The sequence below is a fragment of the Bos indicus x Bos taurus genome, chromosome 1 (assembly GCF_003369695.1).
Source record: "Bos indicus x Bos taurus breed Angus x Brahman F1 hybrid chromosome 1, Bos_hybrid_MaternalHap_v2.0, whole genome shotgun sequence".
NCBI lineage: Eukaryota > Metazoa > Chordata > Mammalia > Artiodactyla > Bovidae > Bos > Bos indicus x Bos taurus.
Genome location: NC_040076.1, coordinates 153,920,864 through 153,943,965, shown reverse-complemented (window position 1 = coordinate 153,943,965; position 23,102 = coordinate 153,920,864). Strand labels below are relative to the sequence as shown.

Sequence of the window (23,102 nt, the reverse complement as noted above, 5' to 3'; positions counted from 1 at the left end):
CCCTCCCTCTTTCCCTTCATTTCTTCTCTTTTTTTCTTTGTGATGATTTTAGTTGTTTCTTCTGTAAGGAAAATGGTCATGTTAGAAAACTCTGTGTGAAAATTATTTATTAGTAAAGAGGGATTAAATGTGTTAAAAATTTTTTTAAATATAAACATATGTTCTTATACATCTAGTACTTTTTTCATTTAACAGTATATTATGGGCAAGGAATGCAGATTTACATTATCTCTTTTAATAGTTGCATAGCATTCTACTCTGTGGATATAGGATAGTTATTTAACCAGTTCTCACTGATGACTCAATGGGTCATTACAGTTTTTCATGATTAAATATAATACTACATTCAAAATACTTTTGATAATGTTTGTATTATTTCCGTAGGACAAATTCTGGAAGTAGACTTACTGGATGCAAGGGTAATTACGTTATGAAAATTTCTGAATCTTACTGCCACAGTCTACATGTTTCACTCCAGTCAGTGATTTTTGAGATGATGTTTTTTTTTTTTTTTTTAAACATCAACAGCAGGTATTAATATTTAAAAAGAAAACATCTTTGCTGATTTTTATACATAAAAAGTAGTATCTGCTCTAGTGTACAATTTTAATGCTACTGACCATTTGTATTTATTTTATAATTGTTTCCTTAATATTATTTGTCTGTTACTCAGGTGTTGCCCTCATGTTTAAGCACTGAATTGTGTTTTAGGAAGATAGACCCTTTCCTGCGGTTGGTTGTGTTTGGTCGCTGTGCCCCGTTTGTATCTTTGCTTGTCTTTGGCTGCTCAGCTGAGGGGCTGCTTTGTCTTCTTTGTTTTTAGGCCATATAGACATTTTAACGTTTTGCTTAACAAATAACGTCTTTTTTTACATACTTTTTTTTCACTTTTAGTGTTAAAATTTTTAATGTAAAATTCTCATCAATTTATGGGCTTCCCTGGCAACTCAAATGTAAAGAATCCACCTGCAATGCAGGAGACCAGGGTTTGATCTCTGGGTCGGGAAGATCCCCTGGAGAAGGAAATGGCTCCCCACTCCAGTGTTCTTGCCTGGAGAATCCCATGGACGGAGGAGCCTGGTGGGCTACAGTCCATGGGGTTGCAGAGTTGGACACAACTGAGTGATTAACAGTTTTATAATCAATTTAGGATTTTTAAATGTTAAGTTTTCAGTCTGAATTCTGTGTTTTGTATCTTATTGGTTTTGTAGACAGTGATGTGCACATACACTTACAGTCAGGGATGTAGAGAAGAGCTACCAACTGACGTGACCTCCAACCTCTGCTGCTGTGTCTGTAAAATGAAGATACTGGTCTAGTACAGGGATGTTAATACAATTATTTTGTTCATGAACCACGGTAAGAAAATGTAAATCATAGCTTCGTACTCACATACACAAAGTCATATACAGATGGGTTTGTGTGTGTATACTGCACATGCACACACCGCCACCTGTGTTCTCCTTTGTGTGTGGCACGCCATGTCCTGCACACAGTGCCCGGTTATTGGGGAAATACCTGCCGCATGCACCTTACCAGGTTGCTTGCATTATGCATGAAAGTGGCGGCACACAGTGTGTGAGACACTGATGCAGTGAGCTGGACCCTGAGCTGCCTTCCCAGGCTCCCAGATAGCAGATGCAAACACCTTGCCCGTGTAGCAGATCAGACGGCCTGGGTTGTATCTAAAAGCATCCAAATTAAAACGAAACTTTCTAGGTCAACACAGGTATCTTCAGGTGGGATTCAGCCTGCCAACTTGGGCCCCTGCCAAGTCCGCAAAGTCCACCAAAGACACAAAGTCCGAGTTCCTCACCCTATCAGTAGCTGTAAAGTGTTTTAAACGAACAAGGCATGCTCCCAGCAGTGGACCGTGGATAATACTCTTGGGTAGCACTGGTCTAGATGCTGACTTTGGGTTCTTCTTAGCGCTTACCTGCTCTACACTTCTGGGCCTGTCTGGCAACTCCTGGACATGGAAATGAGATAAGATGGCCTCACTCAGCTTTTCTGATTTGATAAAAAATGATGCCTGTAATAGGGTCTGGGAAAGAAGAATATGAGGAGAGTGTTCTAGATACCTGAATTATGTTGCAAGCTGATGAAGGGGGGACGCAAATACTGTCCTTTCCATGTCAAGCAAAGGTGACAACAATACCCAGCAACGGTGTCTACAGTCAGAGATGTTAGTGGATAGCCAGTGACAATCAGGTAGGGTGAGTGTTGTGAAGAATGTAGCAGCACTTAGATACTTACTGAATGTTGCATGTGGTGTGTGTGTAGATGGATGTATGTATGCATGCATACACACACAATTATTTGGGGACCTGATTTTCTAGTTTGCGGGCAAGGTGTATACCTAGAAGAGAGCTTCTGTGAGGTACAACCATTAAGGCTCGCTTTGGTACTTGGGTAATTGTGATGGAGCCGTGGAGCCGTTAGGCTCCAGATGGAACTTTAATCTGGCTTCTGATTGAGCCGAGTGTCCTTGTAGAGTCTCTAAGCATCTGTTTTGGAAATATATGTGACATTATTCAAAATTTGTACAAATTAAGCCACCCTTGGGTTATAATTCAATTTTTCTTTATTGAGAAATGTATTGTAAACAGTTTTATGCAATCAAGCAAAACTAGCCTATACCCATTATTTATTTGCCTGTTAGCCGGTCATTTATATGTTTGTGATTAAACTCTTAATTGATTTAAGAAGGCTTACATTATATTTCTAAAGTTGTAATTTGTATATAAATTATGAAGTGTTTCCTAGTTTCAAATAGCTTTCACATAGGTACTTATTTTTGAGACTATTTAAAAACTACTTAAAACTGTGGTGATTTCACCTTTGAATGGGAGACACCCCAAGTAATTTGCCTTATTCCAGAATGAAGTTCGTTTTCTCCCACAGTGGCCATTGCAGAGGGAGGGGAGGCTCCAGGGTTGGTCTGCGAGCATCGTGTGGGTAGGGCACCGGCTTGGGTTCCTGTGTCTCTGCTTGTCTGCAGGCTTCTTTCACTGTCCCAGGATGGCTGTCACTCAGAAACAGACAGCTTCAGTTCCAGCAGAGAGAAAGCAAGGGCTTTTCTTTCTCCTCATCACAGACTACAAGTTCTTTTCTTGAGTTTTATTGGCCCCGTATAGACCACATGGCTTTTAATTAATTATTCTCCTATTTACAGAAACAGAAATTAGAATCATATTGTGGGAAGAAATACTAGTTAGGTATTTTATAGTCCCTTTGGCTTTTCTTGTTAAGTAGAGACTGGAAAATTACTTTTTATTTGTGGAAGGAAAGCTATGACAAACTTAGTGTGTTAAAAGACAGAGGTCCCGCTTTGCCGATGAAGTTCTGTTTAGTCAAAACGATGGTTTTTCCAGTAGTCATACACAGATGTGAGACCATGAAGAAGGCTGCCCACTGAAGAATTGATGTTTTTTGAACTGTGGTGCTGGAGAAGATTCTTGAGAGTCCCTTTGACAGCATGGAGATCAAACCAGTCAGTCAAACCTGAATATTCATTGGAAGGACTGATGCTGAAGCTCCAATACTTTGGCCACCTGATGTGAAGAGCTGACTCATTGGAAAAGACCCTGATGCTGGGAAGGATTGAGGGCAGGAGGAGACGGGGCCGACAGAGGGACGGATGGTGGTCCATCACCGACTCAGTGGACATGAGTGTGGGCAAACTCTGGGAGATAGTGAAGGACTGGGAGGCTGATGTGCTGTAGTTCATGGGGTCGCAATGAGTTGTATATGACTTAGTGATTGAGCAACAATAATAAATATTACGTAGACCAGCTAAAGTCTGAGGAGACTGCATTATTAAATAAATGTTAGTGATGTTTCCTAAGGATAGTGTCACATATATCATCCCTATACTTGTCCTTTCCCCCAGAGTAATACTTCACAATTCTTTGGACCCGTGGTCATCAGTGGCTTGCCTTGCTATGTGTGGTTAAGTTTCATTTTTTAAAAATTTTAGTATATTGTTTTTGAAGTATAAAAATGATACAAATGAATTTATTTACAAAACAGAAATAGATGCACAGACATAGAAAACAGTCTTATGGTTACCAAGAGCTTCCTGGTGGCTCAGTGGAAAAGAATCCACCTGCCAGTACCAGAGACGCAAAAGATGCCAGTTTGATTCTTGGGTCAGGAAGATCCCCTTGAGGAGTAAACGTCAACCCACTCCAGTAGTCTTGCCAGGAAAATTCCACGGACAGATGAGCCTGATGGGCTACAGTCTGTGGGATCACAAAGAGTCAGACATGGCCAAGAGACTGAACACAGCACAATGGTTACCAAAGGGGATAATAGTGGGAGAGGATGGGAGGGAGAGATAAATTAGGAGATTGGGACTGACATGCACACACATGTACACACTACTATACGTGAGCTCTGAGTTCAGTCGCTCAGTCGTGTCCGACTTTGTGACCCCATGGACTGCAGCATGCCAGGCTTCTCTGTCCTTTCCCAACTCCTGGAGGTGCCTCAAACGTCATGTTCATCGAGTCATTGATGCCATCCAACCATCTCATCCTCTGTCATCCCCTTCTCCTCCCGCCTTCAATCTTTCCCAGCATTGGGGTCTTTTCCAGTGAGTCAGTTTTTCCCATCAGGTGGCCAGAGTATTGGAGTTTCAGCTTCAGCATCAGTCCTTCCAGTGAATATTGAGGGTTGATTTCCTTCAAGATTGACTAGTTGGATCTCCTTGCAGTCCAAGGGACTCTCAAGAGTCCTCTCTAGCACAACAGTTCGAAAGCATCATTTCTTCTGCGCTCAGCTTTCTTTACTGGTTTGAACCCTATGTTGCTCTTATTTGGACTTCCAGTGCTAGAATATTCATGTGATATGTATTATTCTTCACTTTGCTTTTTTTTTTAAAATAAGATTATCATAGCACTTTTCTACATGAACACCAAAATCCTCACATTTTATTTTTAGAGCCTCATGGTATTTCAAAGTAGGGATGTATAGTGTACAGTATCAAAATAGTCTTTCTTGATGCCAGATCTCATCACATTGTTCTTATGAAAAGTTCCCCTCTCTTCTCCTACAGAGGCAATTCTTAGGGCAGGGAATATTCGCTTCCCAAGGATTCGTAAATCTGAATCTTGTGTGTGTGTTTTAAAATTCTGTCCCTAAAATTTTGATATACTTTCTTGGTTGAAAATTTCTTTTGTAATAAGAACTGTAACTGTTTCTGATACCAGAGATGACAAAGGTTGTAATTTCCTTAGCCATCAGATCTTCTTGCCCCCTGCAATCTAATAATTTTGAATTTCTTGCCTTTTCCTTGGCTAGGAATCTTCTGTTTCCTGTTCTCTTTTACTTTTTTTGCATTAATACATTTTTGCATTGATACATATTTTTACCCCATTTTAATCCACTTTACTTCTTGTACTGTTCATCTTGAAGCTCTACCCCATGATATTCCCCTCTGGATTATTACTTTGCTGTTAAGCTATTTACTAAGAGCACTTGTAATTTGTTTTAAACTTAACTTTCTTCTACTAGATTTTGAGCTACTTAGGGGCAGGGTGGTAGCATGGGTTTTATATTTCTGTGTATGGTAGTGTGTATAGTAGTACACATATGGTAGCATATAGTAGCACACACATGCATGAACTATCTGATTATATGAATGAGCTTTAACAGAATAACCATGGAAACCTATTTAAGTATATTTATGTTTTTATGTAAAACAGCTAAACATTCAATATTTAAAGTTGCTGAATATGTATTTATTATTGGTAATAACTTGGAGTTGTGGAGAGGCTTTAATCACACACCTGGTAATAGGCAACAAGTTAAAGGTTAGAAATCTGCACGGGGAGGAGCAGAGCAGATAGGCGGAGTCTCTGAAGAGGAGGGACGACTGAGGGCTTTGCAGGCCTGGCCGCTTCCTGATTGACTTGTGTGGGTGCGGCTGAAGAAGGGGCGTGGCCATCAGGGTGGGGAGTAGCCTGGTCTGCCATCTCTGTGCAAGGAAAGGCCCAGAGGCTGAAGTTGGCAGCACCCATCCCAGCACCAGCTGGGAGGTTTTTAATGTTCTCCTTTCTACCTCTCTATAAAAGATACATATATGTATGTAGATAGTCTGTATTTTCTTTACAGGTGGAATAGCAATGAAGAGAGAGACTTGAGCAGGCAGGGTTGAAATTATGGCTTGGTTACTTGCTATTTGTGTATCATCAGGTGATATCTCACCCTCTTTGTGTTGCTGTCTGTTCATCTGTAAAATGGTGATGGTGATCCTACCTGCTTCATAGAACTGTGCTGAGTTTAAATGAGATGATATATGCACATTTCCTAGAACTACTCCTGTTACAAGTGTTATGTGTTAGGACCTGTTAGGTCTTAATGCTTGCTTCTCCTGTCTTTTGTTCTAAAAATCTGTACTTGTTTCCAGTTAGTTGACTTTCTGTGATGTCAGAAACCCCTTTCTAGCCAGCATGGCTGAAGGCCAGATCTCTGGAGCCTTTAACTCCCAGGGGAGTGGCTGCCCTTGCATGACCTTTTGGAGCCATCATTGTGTTGCTCTGGCAAGTGCACGCTTCACCTCAGCGGCACTGTGGGTCCAGCTGCTTGAATGTTTCCCTACTCGAATGTGGTTGTGTGTGTGTATGTGTGTTGATATATACATATCTGTATGTTTGATAATAACTGAACTATCCCAGTTCATCCTTTTCTAGTAAAAAAAAAAAATTATGAGAGGATATAAAATGCATTCAACACAGAACTATGCTTTCTATTTTTTTAAAAAAAGTATTTGACACGTACTAGAATGAACTCCCGGAGAGTGGGGTCTGGGTTTGAGTGTTTATTTCTGTTTTTCTTTGGATTGTATTTGCAAGGGGTGACTGAAATTAGCTCAGGTTTAAAAGATATTTGCACAGCAGGAAGGGAAGTAGGGCTTTCATGGAAACCTAAGAACAGGGCTTGCTTTTAAGATTATAGGAAGTGATTTTGATTTTAAGGGAAGTAACAAAGCAAACCTCTAGCTTTTACTCTGTATGGCATCTTCTGTCTGGCTGCCAACAGAGGTTTCTGTTTCCACGTCATTTTAGCTTGCATTGTCACCTTTTCTGCTGCAGGAGCCAAGGCAGCAGGTGGGGTTTCTTCAGAGGTCTCTAGTTCCAGGAGTTAGAAAGGCTCCGAGAACCTGAAGCAGCCGTCGCTTGAACCCAGGTGATGGGGGTCCTCCTTCCTGATGAGTCTGCCGCCTGGCTGAGGGCGGGCCTTTGCTGCTGCTGTGGTGCAGCGCTGCGTAGCCGTGCTCCTGGGGCTGGGCAGGGTAGCTTCTGGTGGACAACGATGTGGCTGCCGTGTCAAGGAGAGCGTGCTAGTCTGCAGTGGCTGCAAAGCTGGCTGGCTTTGGTCTGAACGCTCTTCCGCCGAAGCCTGTTGTGTGAATGCAGGGATACACTATTTTATTGGCTGCCTGTTAGCTGTATTTGTTTCCTAGGCCTTCCAGAACAAAGTACCGCACGTTGGATGGCCTGCATTGTAGACATTTATTATCTCCTGTTTCCATAGGCTAGGAGTCTGGAAGCAAGGCGTCAGTAGGGTTGGTTCCTTTTGAGTGCTATGAGAGTGTGTGGTTCTGGAATCTTGATTACTTATTTAAATGTCTGTATCTCTTCAGTAATTACATATTTACTGAAGATGGTTTTCTTAGACTTTTAGTACTATAGTAAATACAGTATTTGAATGCCATGATGTAAAATGATTAATAACTTTGAAAATGTTGGTGCATTTCATTTAAAAAATTGATCTCTTTGGTCAATGTATACATTTTCAATAGAATTATTTTTCATAGGAAGGTGCCTCCTACATAATAGTTGGGCAGCTAAGAGTTTTATGTCCAGACAAACTGATTTAAATTAATTATATATAAAATTTCTTTTAATCTTTTGTTGCAATGAATCTAAAGAGACAGTTACAGATTTAAAGTAAAATGACATCTGATTAAATTATCAAACTGATTTGTTAGTATTCAAATCATTCTGCTAAAATAAACGTGCTTTCTTCATTTCTATATTACATTTAAAATGCAGTTGTGACCTATAGGAATTAAAACAATGTTTTAGCATTCTCCTTTGACTTTGAATGTTTTAATTTTGAATTCTCCTGTCTAGAATGTCAGTATTAGTTGAAATTTTATTTAACCTGATTTCTTTTTTTGTGTGTGTGTTTTAGACTCTTTTGTATTATTTTTTTTTAATTTTATTTTTAAACTTTACAATATTGTATTAGTTTTGCCAAACATCGAAATGAATCCGCCACAGGTATACCCGTGCTCCCCATCCTGAACCCTCTTCCCTCCTCCCTCCCCATTCCCTCCCTCTGGGTCGTCCCAGTGCACCAGCCCCAAGCATCCAGTATCGTGCATCGAACCTGGATTGGTGACTCGTTTCATACATGATATTATATATGTTTCAATGCCATTCTCCCAAATCTCCCCACCCTCTCCCTCTCCCACAGAGTCCATAAGACTGATCTATACATCAGTGTCTCTTTTGCTGTCTCGTACACAGGGTTATTGTTACCATCTTTCTAAATTCCATATATATGCGTTAGTATACCGTATTGGTGTTTTTCTTTCTGGCTTACTTCACTCTGTATAATAGGTTCCAGTTTCATCCACCTCATTAGAACTGATTCAAATGTATTCTTTTTAATGGCTGAGTAATATTTCCTAAGTTTAATTATTCCAATTTGATTGTTTGAGAAATATACTTCTTCCCACCAAAATAAATGTGTTTGTTAAGCAGATAGGAATTTTATGAATTGTCTTACCATTAGAAAAAGCCCTCAATTTTTAAATTCATTTAATGTATTTCAACATTTTCCTAATGTAGATGTTCATGGAGGAAGTTAAAGTTGGTTGCTAAAAGAGGCTCTTCTCTCTCTCCCTCCCTTCTTTTTATTTAGTAATTTATTGACCACTCCTCATGGCATGCAGGGTATTTCCTCCAATAGGAATTGAACCTGTGCCCGCTGCACTGGAAGTACAGTCTTAACTATTGAACCACTAGGGAAGTCTCCTTAGTCCCCTTTTACCTTTTATTTTGAAATATTTTAGACTTTCAGAAGAGTTACAAAAATAGTACTTATCACCCAGTTTCTCCTAATGGAAACATTTTGCTGTGCTGTGCTTAGTTGCTCAGTCCTGTCTGACTCCATGTGACCCCGTGGACTGCAGCCCGCCAGGCTCCTCTGTCCATGGGGATTCTGCAGGCAAGAATACTGGAGTGGGTTGCCATGCCCTCCTCCAGGAAACACTTTATATAACCTCATATAGTATAGTTTCCTGGAGAAGGCAATGGCATCCCACTCCAGTACTCTTGCGTGGCAAATCCCATGGACGGAGGAGCCTGGAAGGCTGCAGTGCATGGGGTCGCTGAGGGTCGGACACGACTGAGCGACTTCACTTTCACTTTTCACTTTCCTGCATTGGAGAAGGAAATGGCAACCCACTCCAGTGTTCTTGCCTGGAGAATCCCAGGGACGGGGAAGCCTGGTGGGCGGCCGTCTATGGGGTCGCACAGAGTTGGATACAACTGAAGTGACTTAGCAGGAGTATAGTTTCCAAAACTAAGAAATGAACATTGATATAGTGGTGTTACCTAAATTACTGATTTTATGCAGGTTTCACCAGTTTCTCTCTAACTCCGTTTTTGTTTCGGGACCCAGCCTCAGAACTCATACTGCGTTTTATTGCCGTGTCTCTTTAGTCCTCCCCAGAGCGTCGTAGGGCATTCTTCAGTCTTTCCTTGTCTTCCATGACCGTGAGGCTTGTGAAGAGCACTGATCACCAATGTAGACTCTCTCTCAGTTTGGGCTTGTTTTGGCCTGGAGAATTCCGTGGACTGTGGGGTCACAAAGAGTCGGACACGACTGAGCAGCTTTTAGTTTAGGCTTTCTTAGGATCAGGTTGCACTTAAGCATTCTTGGGAAGGACACTGCAGAGGTAAGGTCAGTGTATCCTGAAAGTGGTACCTCTTGTCTTATTACTGGTAAGGAGGCTGCTTATTTATTTACCAGTTATTCAGATGAGAGTCACATAACATGAAATGAACTGTTTTGAAGTGAATAGTTCAGTGGCATTTGGTACTTGTGATGGTGTTGTATAACCCAACACCTCTAGTTGTGAAGCGTTTTCATCACCCCAAAGGAAACCTGCACCCATTAATCAGTTGCTCCCAGTTCCCCCATTCTCCCAACCCCCACACCCAATCCGCCTCTATGGTTTACTGATTCTGGATATTTCATATAAATGGAATCGTACAATAAGTGTTCTTTTGTTTCCGACTTCTTTCGCTAAGTATAGTGTTTTTAAGGTTCATCTGTATTTTAGCGTTTATCTAGCACTTCTTTCTTTCTGTGGTTGAACAGCACTTCATTGTGTGTACACCGCAGTTTCTTTATCCATTCATCGGCTGATGGACATCTGGGCTCTTTCTCTCTTCTGGCTCTTGTGAACACTGCTGCTGTGAATAAACATGCATGTATAGGTAGGTATTGAACTGTTGGATCATGTGGTCATTCTAGCAAGCTTTCTGGTTCAAGTATTCTTTAATTTTACTGATTTTCATTTGATTGATTTTTATATTCTTATAGAACAGAGTAAAAATATTCTTTGTTGATTTTACTGTCAGAGTGAGTTATGTTTTAAAACCTGGAAGTATTTGTCATTCTGATGAAGCTGTTTTTTTCTGGATTTGATTGTTGACAGACTTTACCTGTTTTGCCCATTGATAATGATAACAAGATACAGTGCTAGAGTCCTCGGGTTTTGTTGTATTTTATGTATTGTCAGGTGATGTTGTATTGCTCTGTCCTTATTCTGGATAATTTATCTTCACTATACAGGAAATGCACTGGTTTAAGGAAATGCCTATAACAAATACCCTGTACTACAGTGTATGGGGGACTTCTCTGGTGGCTCAGACAACAAAGAATCTGTCTGCAATGTGGGAGACCCAGGTTCGATCTCTGGGTTAGGGAGGATCCCATGGGAGAAGGAAAGGGCAACCCACTCCAGTATTCTTGCCTGGGGAATCCCGTGGACAGAGGAGCCCAGTGGGCTACAGTCCATGGGGTCACAGAGAGGCAGACATGACTGAGCAACTATCTCTAACACAGTGTATGGAAGCTTTTTATACTTTTAAGTATATTTTTTATTTCACATTTGAGACTTTTATATAGTTTGAACCTTCTTTTGTAATGATTTGTTTTGACAAGATAGATAAATGTAATGTCTTGATTTTTAAAATTGCTTTATACTTTTCCATATAGATAGAGAAAGGAGGAATGATAATTCTACTAAAAAGTTGATAAGATGATGAATGAGAAAGGAAAGTCCTCCACTTAAGAATAGAAGAGATCTATAAAGGATGGTCTTTAGTCCAGTTTTCCTTAATCTTGAGTAGCTGGGAAACTTGTATGTAGTCCCTGAATGTATTTCCCCCAAAGAGGAGTAGGAGTTAGTTCTACAGTGGCTTAAAATAAAATCTTTGGTCCTAGGTTGTCTTGTTCCAAAAATACCGGTCTTTTATGCCAAGCTCATTGCCACAGGAGATCTCCCCCTCCCCAGTGGTAGACGCTCTGGCAGACCTGAGGCTTTGAGAGTGAGTCAAAGGGGCTGTGAGCTTCTGGCGTGGGTGTGAGTCTCAGCTCCAGCATTTTCAGTCTTCTTGGGCTCTAAGCTGTAGGATAAAACTCAGGGCCTCCTCTTGATCTGACAGTGGACATCTCATGTTCACGCTGACCCTGCAGCCCAGTGGTTTTCATTATAGTGGGGAGGAAGATTTGGAATTTTTATGGAAAATGAGTAAATTAATGGACAAAGCATTTGAGAACAGCTTGAAGCTACAGAAACTTTTTAGTTCTGTTAGCAGTTCTCAAAAATCAGATGGTGCCATGAGGGCCTACACTTAGAGGAGATGTGTCAGTGGTAGAGAGAGAGCTCCAGAGAGGAAACCTTTAACCCCAGAGTAATGTCACTCCACTTCTAGTGTGTAGACTAGGGGAGCAGATTTAAACATGAAACTCTTATTTCTTGCAGTTCAGGTTTTTTCTCTCCTCTCCTTTATGTCTAGTTCCTCAGTTAGTTAATTGTCTAATGGTTTGCAGTGTCACTTGGCTATGAAGCTTCCTCAGACTGTTGCTGAGGTTTGGGCAGCTGGGTTGATGACAGGTAAACTCAGGGCTGCACGTTTGGGAACTGGACTGTCTATAGTCCGTGATGCTTGCCAAAGGCGTGTATATTTGTGAACAATTTTTTCTGCTTTGGGAAACTCATTCTTGCTTTTTAAAAATTTGAAATATGCTACATTATTGAGTGTTCAATTTTTAAATAAAAATGTTTATGAATTATAGACAGCTAAAGACATTTGAATGAAATTTAGAATTCTTTAGATATAGCATGGTTCCTGTATAGTTAATAATACTGTATTGTGTGTTTGAAAGTTGCAAAGGGAGTATATCTCAGGAGTTCTCAGCACAAGAAAAACATTGGTAACTGTGTGCTGATGGGCGTTAGCTAGACTAATCATGGTCTTGTTGGTGTAAATACTGACATCAGTGTGTATAAAATAAGCTACAAGGATATACTGTACAACATAGGGAATAGAGCCAGTATTTTATAACTGTAAATGGCGTATAACCTTTAAAAATTGTAAGTTACTGGGATTACCCTGGTGGTCTAGGGATTAAGACTTCGCCTTCTAATGCAGGATTCAGTCCCTGGTCTTGGAGCTAAGATCCTGTATGCCTCGTGGTCAAAAAAGCCAGAACATAAAAACAGAAGCAATATTGTAATAAATGCAATACATAAAAATATTAAAAAAATTAAGTTACTGTGTTGAGCATCTGAAACTTATGCAATATTGTTTATCAAATATACCTCAATAAAAAATAATAATGGAAAAATATTAATATTGATCCATATGATACACCTAGGGAAAACCAATAGGCCATTAAGTGAAGTGTGAAGTGAAAGTCGCTCAGTTGTGTCCGACTCTTGGCGACCCCGTGGATTGTATCCACGAAATTCTCCAGGCCAGAATACTGGAGTGGGTAGCCTTTCCCTTCTCCAAGGGATCTTCCCAACCCAGGGATCGAACCCAGGTCTCCCACATTGCAGGTGGATTCTTCACCAGCCGAGTCACAGGGAAGCCCAAGAATACTGGAGTGGGTTGCCTATCCCTTCTCCAGTAGATCTTCCCGACCCAGGAATCGAACCAGGATCTCCTGCATTGCAGGCGGATTCTACCTAAATCAATCCCTTATGAATATACAATGGAAGTGACAAATAGATTCAAGAGAGTAGATCTGATAGACAGAGTGCCTGAAGAACTATGGACGGAGGTTTGTGATATTATACAGGAGGTGGTGATCAAAACCATCCCCAAGAAAAAGAAATGCAAAAAGGCAAAGTGGCTGTGTGAGGAGGCCTTACAAATAGCTGAGAAAACAAGTGAAAGGCAAAGGAGAAAAGCAAAGATACACCCATTTGAATGCAGAGTTCCAAAGAATAGCAAGAAGAGATAAGAAAGCCTTCCTCAATGATCAGTGCAAAGAAATAGAGGAAAACAGTAGAATGGGAAAGACTAGATTTTCTTCAAGAAAATAGGAGATACCAAGGGACCATTTTGTGCAAAGATGGGCTCGATAAAGGACAGAAATGGTATGGGCCTAACAGAAGCAGAAGATATTAAGAAGAGGTGGCAGGAATACACAGAACTGTACAAAAAAAATCCTCATGACCCAGATAATCACGATGGTGTGATCACTGATCTAGAGCCAGACATCTTGGAATGTGAAGTCAATTGGGCCTTAGGAAGCATCACTGTGAACAAAGCTAGTGGAGGTGATGGAATTCCAGTTGAGCTATTCCAAACCCTGAAAGATGATGTTGTGAAAGTGCTGCACTTCAATATGCCAGCAAATTTGGAAAACTCAGCAGTGGCCACAGGACTGGAAAAGGTCAGTTTTCATTCCAATCCCAAAGAAAGGCAATGCCAAAGAATGTTCAAACTACCGCACAATTGCACTCATCTCACACACCAGCCAAATGCTCAGAATTCTCCAAGCCAGGTTTCAATAGTATGTGAACCATGAACTTCTAGATATTCAAGCTGGATTTAGAAAAGGCGGAGGAACCAGAGATCAAATTGCCAACATCCATTGGATTATAGAAAAAGCAAGATAGTTCCAGAAAAACATCTACTTCTGCTTCATTGACTATGCCAAAACCTTTGTGTGGATCACAATAAACTGTGGAAAATTCTTCAAGAGATGGGAATACCAGACCAGCTGACCTGCCTTCTGTGAAACCTGTATGGAGGTCAAAAAGCAACAGTTAGAACTGGACATGGAACAGCATACTGGTTCCAAATTGGGAAAGGAGTATGTCACAGCTAGCTAAGAGGGTAGGGTGTTGTCCAGAGATAACTTGCAAGTTTGGAGATACAAAGTTATAGGTATCTGAGTTCAGAAGTACTTGGGAATGTTACATTAATTTTCTTGGCTGCAGTAACAAAGTACCTAAAACAAGGTGGATTGAAACCCATTTATTAACTCAGTTCTAGAGGATGGAATTCCAAAATCAATGTGTTGACAGGGCCATGTTCTCTCTGGGAACATGAGAAGAATGTTCTGCTGCTAAGTCGCTTCAGTCGTATCCGACTGTGTGCGACCCCATAGACGGCAGCCCATCAGGCTCCCCTGTCCCTGGGATTCTCCAGGCAAGAACACGAGTGGGTTGCTATTTCCTTCTCCGATGCATGAAAGTAAAAAGTGAAAGTGAAGTCGCTCCGTCGTGTCCCATTCATATCCCCTCACAAAACCTAGTCAGGCCTAATACCATGGCCCCAGCCCTTGCCCTCAGCAATGGTTCACACCCTGAAAAGTGACTTCTTTCTGGATCCTAACAAATCTACCTCTTATCCTGTTGTCTCTCAATGAATTTTTGCAGTGAGACATCAGAACCTGAGTTTCATTAGTTTTGGCCGGGCTTGAGTCCCGGGAGAGAGCTGAAGGACAGGAGGAAAAAGCAGTGGGAAAAACATGCCAAGGAATCCCCTTCATAGCCCGCCGGAAAATTTGCTAAATATCTGACTGGTGCTCACAGTTTCATTGGTCTGATCCTTGGCACAGAGAAGAAAAAGGACAGAAGAACCCCCACCGGCTTGTGTAACAGAATGTTCTAGGGAAGAATTATTTTTTGCCTTTTCCAGCTTCTGGCTTTTGCCCATAGTCCTTGATGTTCCTTGGCTTATGTCTTTCCCGTCCATGTCTCCATGTGGTCTTCCCCCTCTGAGAGTCTCTCCATGTCCAGATATCCTCTTTCTATAAAGATCCAAGTCATGTTGGATTAGGGCCACCCTCATAATCTCATTTTAACTTCATTACCTCTGTAAACACCATATTTCCAAGTGAAGTCACATTCTGTGCCATTATGGTAGAATTTTACCAGAAATTAATAGGAGTTGATGAATTGAATGGTAGGAGGTCAGGGAGGAAAAAATAAAGGTAAATCTTGAGTTTTTATGCTTAACTGAGTAAATTCTGATGCCAATGGAAAGAATAGGGTGAAAAGAGAAGGACAGTTTTCAAACAAGAGAGGAGAGGGAAGTGAATTTGTTGTGAGCCTGTTGAATTTTGCATTTAGGTTATAGTTGCATTGCTTCTTGATCTGATCAGAAATCAGGGAAAAGATGTGCATTGATATAATAGCTTTGCTATAAGAATATCTGGTTCTCTGAGAGCGAGAGGCTAGAGAGAGGAGAGCTAGGTCTGAGAAGGAAGGTGAAGAGAGAGAGTTGTTTTGTTGAAGTGGGTGCCTTCATCCATTGTAGAAAACAGAAGTCTCCTGCGAAGATCTGTCTCTTTACTCTAAATGTCAAGTCTAGGTAGTGGATTTAGTAGCCGACGTGGTCGCTGCATGAACACGAGGAGAGTTACCAGTTCCTGACAGCTGCGAGTCAGCCTCTGGGCATCTTGCTAAATTCTCAAATATAATTATACAGTAGACTTCCTTTAACAAATTCTGTGTTCCCAGCTATAATTATAACTGCTTTTCCTGCCTGTCGCCTGCTCTTTGTCCCACTACTCTCCTCCTCATCTCCCCCTGCTGGTTAGAATTACCCTCTAGTCCATTGGGATCTGAGCAAAGAGGAAGCTCTGACTGCAGTTTTCTTTCCTAAACATAGACTTAACCAGTGCACACCAACTTTCGTCTTTCCACTCTAGGCTAAAATACATTTCCAGTTTTAGGAATAATGTTTTAAAGCACAAGCTAGCAATCTTATCTATTAAAGTAATTTTAATTTTCAAAGAATATGAAGAAGAAAATGACCACTACAACTTATCCAGTGTTCCATGTAATAGTTAAGGCTCTTAAATCTTGTTCATGGCTGAGCTTTAGACCAAGGGTGGTGGTGGTGGTTTAATAAATTAAAATTTGTAGCAAAAAACGAAGTCATACAAATACTACCACTATAATCCTGCAATAGTTTCCAGGACTCATCATGACAGTAATTTGTAAAATCAAGAATATGTGTGAGATTTCCTGTTTTCTCATCTATTTTTATCACCCAAATATCTATTGTGTAAGTAAATCACTTTAAAGTATGATTCATTGTCTTTTACAAATATAATGCAGTTTTGGGGTGATAAACTTCAAGGATATATTTCCATGTCATTTAGACTATATTCTAAGTCATTTTCATGTCTTTCCTATGAAATAACTAAAATGTATAGATTTCTGAATGTGCAGAAGAAGAAATATGTTTGAACTTCTAGCTTGCAGTGGAAGTAGTCCAGAAGGAATTATGGATGTGTATCAATTATACATTGTATATGAATTGTTCACCACTAACTTACTCACTAAAAAATACTTGAGTATTTGTTATGTGTCAGCCACTCTGTTAGTTGCCAGTTTACTTGGGTTTTGGTATGAAAAACTAGATGATAAGAAGTACGCTTATAATGGGTGAGATATATGTGGGAATAAACAGTAGTGTATTCAGTCGCCTGTTATAATCTGTGTGTTCTGAGTAGCTTTCAGCATTAAAAAGGAGGACTTCTCTTATACAATAATTGGTTGACATTTTTTGATCTCAGTGTAAGACTGCCGTATTTAATGAGCAAACAAGGAGAATAAGTTTTGATACATAGGGCATCTTCTGGAAACTTTTAGAAATAAGCTTACAGCCTCTTAGAGTGAAATTGACAGGTGTTCCTTTTGTGAAAGAGTAAGTGAAGAAGGTCATGTTTTCATGGTGGTTGGTCCTCGTCCTGTCACAGGAATAATAGTCTTGAAAAGCAGAGCTTTGGAATTCACTGTTTTGAGAGATGTCTCCTTACCAGAGTAATTTTATGCTTCATGAGGAATGAGATTGGTTTGTAGGGGCAGAATATTGTGCTGTCCTGTTGCTTTGGTTTCCAAGGAACCGCTTACCCCTTAGCGTCAAATGTGCTGCGGTATTAGCTACTTCAAAATAGGTTACTCAAGACTCTTTATTTGGAAAACCTTAAATATGCATCGTGATGCATTACTTGTGATAAAAAATGAGCTTACAATTATATGAAACAAAACCCTACAGCTGCTGACAGATGTCATTACCAACTTACTCAAACACGGATCCTTCAAAAAGGAATTGCTTGACATCTGATTTGGTGAGTTAAGGGCATTAACTTAAGATGGGCTACTGGTGTCCACTACATTTATTGTTTTTGTATTTTTGGCTTTATATTTGACCTTGGTGTTTGAAATAGTTTAAAAACTTCTCTTCTGAATTACAATTAATAAATGTAGAAGGAATGAGAAAAAGTAAATCACCATGGTAAATACCACAATAGTAGTTGTTCCAGGCAGGATCCATTCATGGATACCAAAAATGGGGAAAGTTTGAGGGGAAACAGAATATTTACATAGTATAAATGTATCTCTCCAAGATGTTTAATACTTACAAAGAGAAAAATAGTAACTTTACAGAGGAGAAATCTGGCAATGTTGAAGCAGTATTAATTTTATGGTTTTATAACTGCTCTGGAGTTAACATGTGATTTAACGTGAGGGGAACCGAGGTGAGCAGCATACGGAAACTACTGTATTTGCAGCTTTTCTATAAGCATAAAGTTCTTTCAAAGAAGGTTTTAAAAGCCCATTCTTCTGCAACTCTGATAGCGTGCTATCATACTTACCCTGTGAAACCATAAAAAAAAAAAATGCTCCTTTATTGTAAGGAAGTGTTTTTGGTTTTAGAGATAATTTTCTTGGGTGACGTTCTGGGTAGACATCTATTAGAACGTGTTGCACTCAGTGCCTTGTTGCTGACTCCCATTCGTTGCGTTTCTCCTCCCGTCTTTGAATAACAGTTAAAGAAGTAATGCAAGCTGTGCAGGTCATGCAGAGCTGTCCAGCAGTCTCTGCTGCAGTGGGCTAGTGGAGACCAGAAACAGGTGAAACCTAAGAGTGGCATTGAAGGTAAACAAACGGGCATCTGGGTCGTGTGCTATCGTGACTTTACACACATGTACAAATATGTGGCCGTGCTTCCAAGATGTAAAATGTAAGTTATGCAGTGTTCCAAACATTGGTCCTTTTTTGTACAAACTCTTTTAAGTGAGTTTCAACTGTGAGAGAAGAAATATCTGGGAAGTGGGCAATGGAATGAACTTTCTGTTATACTTTGTAAATAATAGATCACTTGTCATCCATTTGAGGTTAGAGTCACATAGTAGACTTTCTCAATAAAAATCTGTAATGCTGCTGTCTGTATATGGAAGACTATTAGTTACAGCTGCACAGAGGAGGAGGAGGTTTATGCCTGCTGCTGTAAATACCACTACCAAACTAAACTTCCTGAGGTCAGTGGCTCTCTTTCTTTGTAAGAAAAATTTTTGTCTAGGGTGGTGGTGCCTGATATTAATATTGACTGACTGATGAATGAACACTGAGGACTATATGAGGTGCATTTCCAGATTAAATGTAAAATTTAGATGTCTACAATAATGCAGCTCTAGGGTTGAACACAGAGAATCCAAGCCATCAAAGTGGCAGTTTTCTGGAGAATTAATTCTTTTTTACAAATCTGTGCTCGCTATAAAGGGCATCTCAAATTTCACATTTGGCAATTTAACGATACTATGAATATTTCCGTACCTGGGTTTGTTTCATTGTGTTTAGAAGCAGGTGGATTCTGGTGATGGCAGGGTACGCATAGCCCCCAGAACGTCTCTTAAGAGAGTTGACAATTGGGTTTTTCCTGAGAAGTTGAGATAGAGGAATAGACAGAGTGAATGAAGCATTCTCCTGTTCCATTAATTCTTGGCGGTTTTGTTAAAATTATTCTAGCCAGAAAACACATCCAAAATAGAGTTATTAGTAGTATTTGTGAATCTGTGTTAAAAAATAGATTTAGTTAGCCTACTCGTAGCTCTTTGGAGAAGTAACCATGTGCACTTGACTGGGAAAAGAAGAGAAGGTTAATTTTTTCTGCCTGCAAGTACTACAGAATATCCACAGGAAACGGAAATTGCTTCATCTCATTTAATGTCTTAACAGTTTTTGTAGCGTCTAAAGGAACCATTAATAATAGGTGGAAGAAAGTATTTGTAATTTTAATTTACTTTCTATGAGGAACATAGGCTTTATATTAAGAATATGTGGTTTTAATGTTACACAATACAAGCATTCATTCTGGTTTAAAACTTAGGGCAGATTGGAAACTTACGGGGGTTTGGTCCTAGCTCTGCCAGATACCAACAAGTCAGTTTGTCTTTCTGAATCTTATTTTTTTTTCCATCTATGAAATACTGAAGTTAAGAGTAAGAATTTGTGAGGATTGCATCATCTGAACATGATGATGTATCTATGATCACACCCAGCGCCAGGGCCAGTTGCCTGGCCTGACTCCACGTCAGATTTGAGGACCCCACCTCCCTCACCTCCCGGTCATACTCAGTTGGCTCTGATCTTCTGATAAAAAATGCCTGTGAAAGGGTGTTGTGAGTTGTAGTATTAAGTGGAAGTCTCTCAGTCGTGTCTGACTCTTTGCGACCCCATGGACTATACACTCCATGGGATTCTCCAGGCCAGAACACTGGAGTGGGCAGCCTTTCCCTTCTCCAGGGGATCTTCCCAACCCAGGGATCGAACCCAGGTCTCCTGCATTGCAGGTGGATTCTTTACAAGCTGAGCCACAAGGGAAGCCCATTGTAGTATTGGAAAAACAGAAATCTAAGAAGTATATAAATGTTAAAATACGGTTCACCAAATAGCTGTAGTTTTATATCACAAACCTCAAATCTGTACAAACGAAGTCATTGTGATCTTACTTAATAATTAATACTACCTGATTTTGAAGCAATAAAAAAAAGTAATGCCATGTAATAGTATTTGCAAGCAGTGGATTTGGGGCTATTTCAGATCATTTCTTTTTATTCTTTTTTTGTGGGGGAGAAGTCATTAGTCTGCATTTATAATCAGGACTAGCTTCCTGTAAAATTATTTATTTTAACTTTTTATTTATAGATTTTGAAATTTACAATTCTAAATACAGCAATAGTAAGGCACTGCATTTTTTGCAGGAAACAAAAAGCACAATTAACATAAAGTCAGAGCCAGCCACAAATAAAATATTCCAGCAAACTGTGTAAGGGGAAAAAAAATGCTCTGGGAAGCAGATGCCCAGAAATGTTGCAAAGGTGGCCTTATTGCTTTGGAAAGACCAGAGTACAGAAGGCTTAGTAGTGATAGGAGGAGGAGGGCGGAGGGTGGAGAGCATATAACGTCAGATGAGCGCTCGCTGAGCGTCAGCCCTGTTAGTTCTGAGCACTTTATGCAGACTCTCACATCTGATCCTCCAGCCACTTTATGAGTTAGGTCCCCACTGTACAAGATGAAGTCGCTGAGACGCAGAGCATGTACAGTAAGTTTTCCTAAAACATAGCTGCAGAAGACGTGAGGTAATGTTTCCTGAAACACACAGCCAGGACACAAGCACAGGCTTTTGGGCTCTGGAAGGCATGCGCTGACCTCCTCTGTCCGGCATCACTACCGTCTGCTCACAGTGTCTGTGGTGCTCAGAGTGCAGCTCGTGAGTACTTTTAATGGTATAAGGCAATTCTCTTGGACCAAGGGCATTGGTTTGGCCCTTTAAAGAAGTAACCGTGCGTTGATGGGATCCCTGGTGTCCTCAAAAATAATAATTCCCTCAAGAATACCTTAGTGGTAGGACCTTAACTGTCTTTCTAGATGGGTTTTTTTAAACCATTCCCTCCATGTATGCATAAAGTTTACTGTTACATATAGTTATTTCATTTACACACTACTAACTTTTAATAATTGTCAGTGTAAGTGAATAAATGAAAGAGAGGCATAGAAATGGTAAAGTGTGAGTGTAGGATTATATAACCAATGTTTTACGTGTGAATTATTTATGAGTTTTTGTGTTTTCTGGCAGACTATCCTGTGCCTAATGGGAGTTATTGTGTTTCTTTATGAGAATCTCACGTAGTAGGGGCTTAATACCTAATTGATTGCATTATCCTAGGTATAGGAATAATGAAACTCTGATAATTGTTTCTTCGCGAAAAAATTTTATTTAAAAATATTTTTTTTTTGTTTGATGAAAGAGCATCGGATTTTTGCTTTAAAGAGGAAATTATGAATGTTTTGTTTTATTTTTTGGCCGGTACTGTGGTGGAATCAAATGACAAATAGTTTTTGATGACTAGCACCTGTTCTTTTTTAATTGCAGAATTCTTCAAAAGGTGTAATGACTAAATTATCTTAATATTAGGTATTATGTTTTCCTTCTTTTTGTCTTCTAATTTTTATAATGCTCTCTTTTATTGCATTATCCTTCTCAGCCATGGAATTTTAACATTAGCCAAATTCTAAAAGAGGTCTGATTTAAGAGGAAATTTTGGTTGGAAGATTTTGACCAGATCTGAGATTCCCTCTCATAATTAGTTGCTTTAATTCAGATGCTGATTTGCTTTTGGAGGCTTCCCAGGTGGCTCAGGGGTAAAGAATCCACCTGCCAGTGCAGGATCTCCAGATTCAGAAGATTCCTGGGAGAAGGAAATGGCAACCCACTCCAGTATTCTTGCTTGGAGAATCCCATAGACAGAGGATCCTGGTGGGCTGCAGTCCATAGGATCTCAAAGAGTCAGATGTGACTAAACACTCATACATGCACCTTAATTCAGATAGCTAATTCTGGATTATTTTTCTCTTCAATGGATAATACATTATCTACCTTCTATGATCGATTTGTGTGTGCTCAGTCATGTCCAACTCTTTGCGACCCCATAGACTGTAGCCCTCCAGTCTCCTCTGTCCGTGGAATTTGCCACCTGATTTAATGAGAAAATTCTAACTTTGTGAAATGCAAAAGTCAGAAGGTATGCTACGGAAGTGTTGAATTTGCTGTCACGGTGTGGTGTGGGCTCAGCCTCACTCCTCACCTCCATACATGTGTCCCCTGTGTTATAAACCCCGCCATGGTCCAGAGGAGGACCAGTTGTGTAACTTGGCTCTCAGCAGAGTGTTGAATTCTCCAGAGTGTAGAGTTGGCAGATACATATCTTACATGTATCCCCTTTTCTTTGCTTATTGCAGACATCAGTTCATGGTATTTGTTCTTGCTTAGCCGTAAGATAGTTCCATAATATTCTCTAATTTAGGGAGCCATTACTGGTCAACCAGAGTTACCATGTGAGAAAGCCTACCTGCTGTTGCTGGAGTAGAGAGTGTGGGATGCGCACTGCAAGTTCTGTATCTCCTCTCTGCATGAGTAGCATTTGATGTAACCCAAGACAGAGAGATTGACTGTCTTAGAATGGTATTTGTGTTAGCACTTTAGTAACCTTCTAAGTATGTTTAAACACACTTGAACTTAGCACAACAAAATTGACTCTCCTGCAGTAAAAACATCCTTTTTATGAAATATTGTTAGGAAACCTTCTTTAGATACCACTGTGGTTCATTTTTGGACAGCTCTTTTTATAAATATACACTCAAAAAGTTATCTTTGGTTAGAGATGGGGAATCGGCTATGATCTAACTCCAATTCATT

The 23,102-nt window shown here is 40.0% G+C and overlaps 1 protein-coding gene across 4 annotated transcripts in view; it reads left to right on the top strand.

The window, feature by feature from the left end:
- Positions 1-23,102, top strand: part of TBC1D5 (TBC1 domain family member 5) — a 591,406-nt gene that overhangs the window by 92,197 nt on the left and 476,107 nt on the right. Inside the window, exon 3 of one of the 4 annotated variants that reach the window (XM_027549600.1) lies at positions 10,402-10,520. The exons of the other annotated variants lie outside the window; for them this stretch is intronic. The gene's annotated coding sequence lies outside the window, so the exon portion shown is untranslated. The remainder of the gene's footprint in view (positions 1-10,401; positions 10,521-23,102) is intronic. 4 annotated transcript variants of the gene reach the window in all.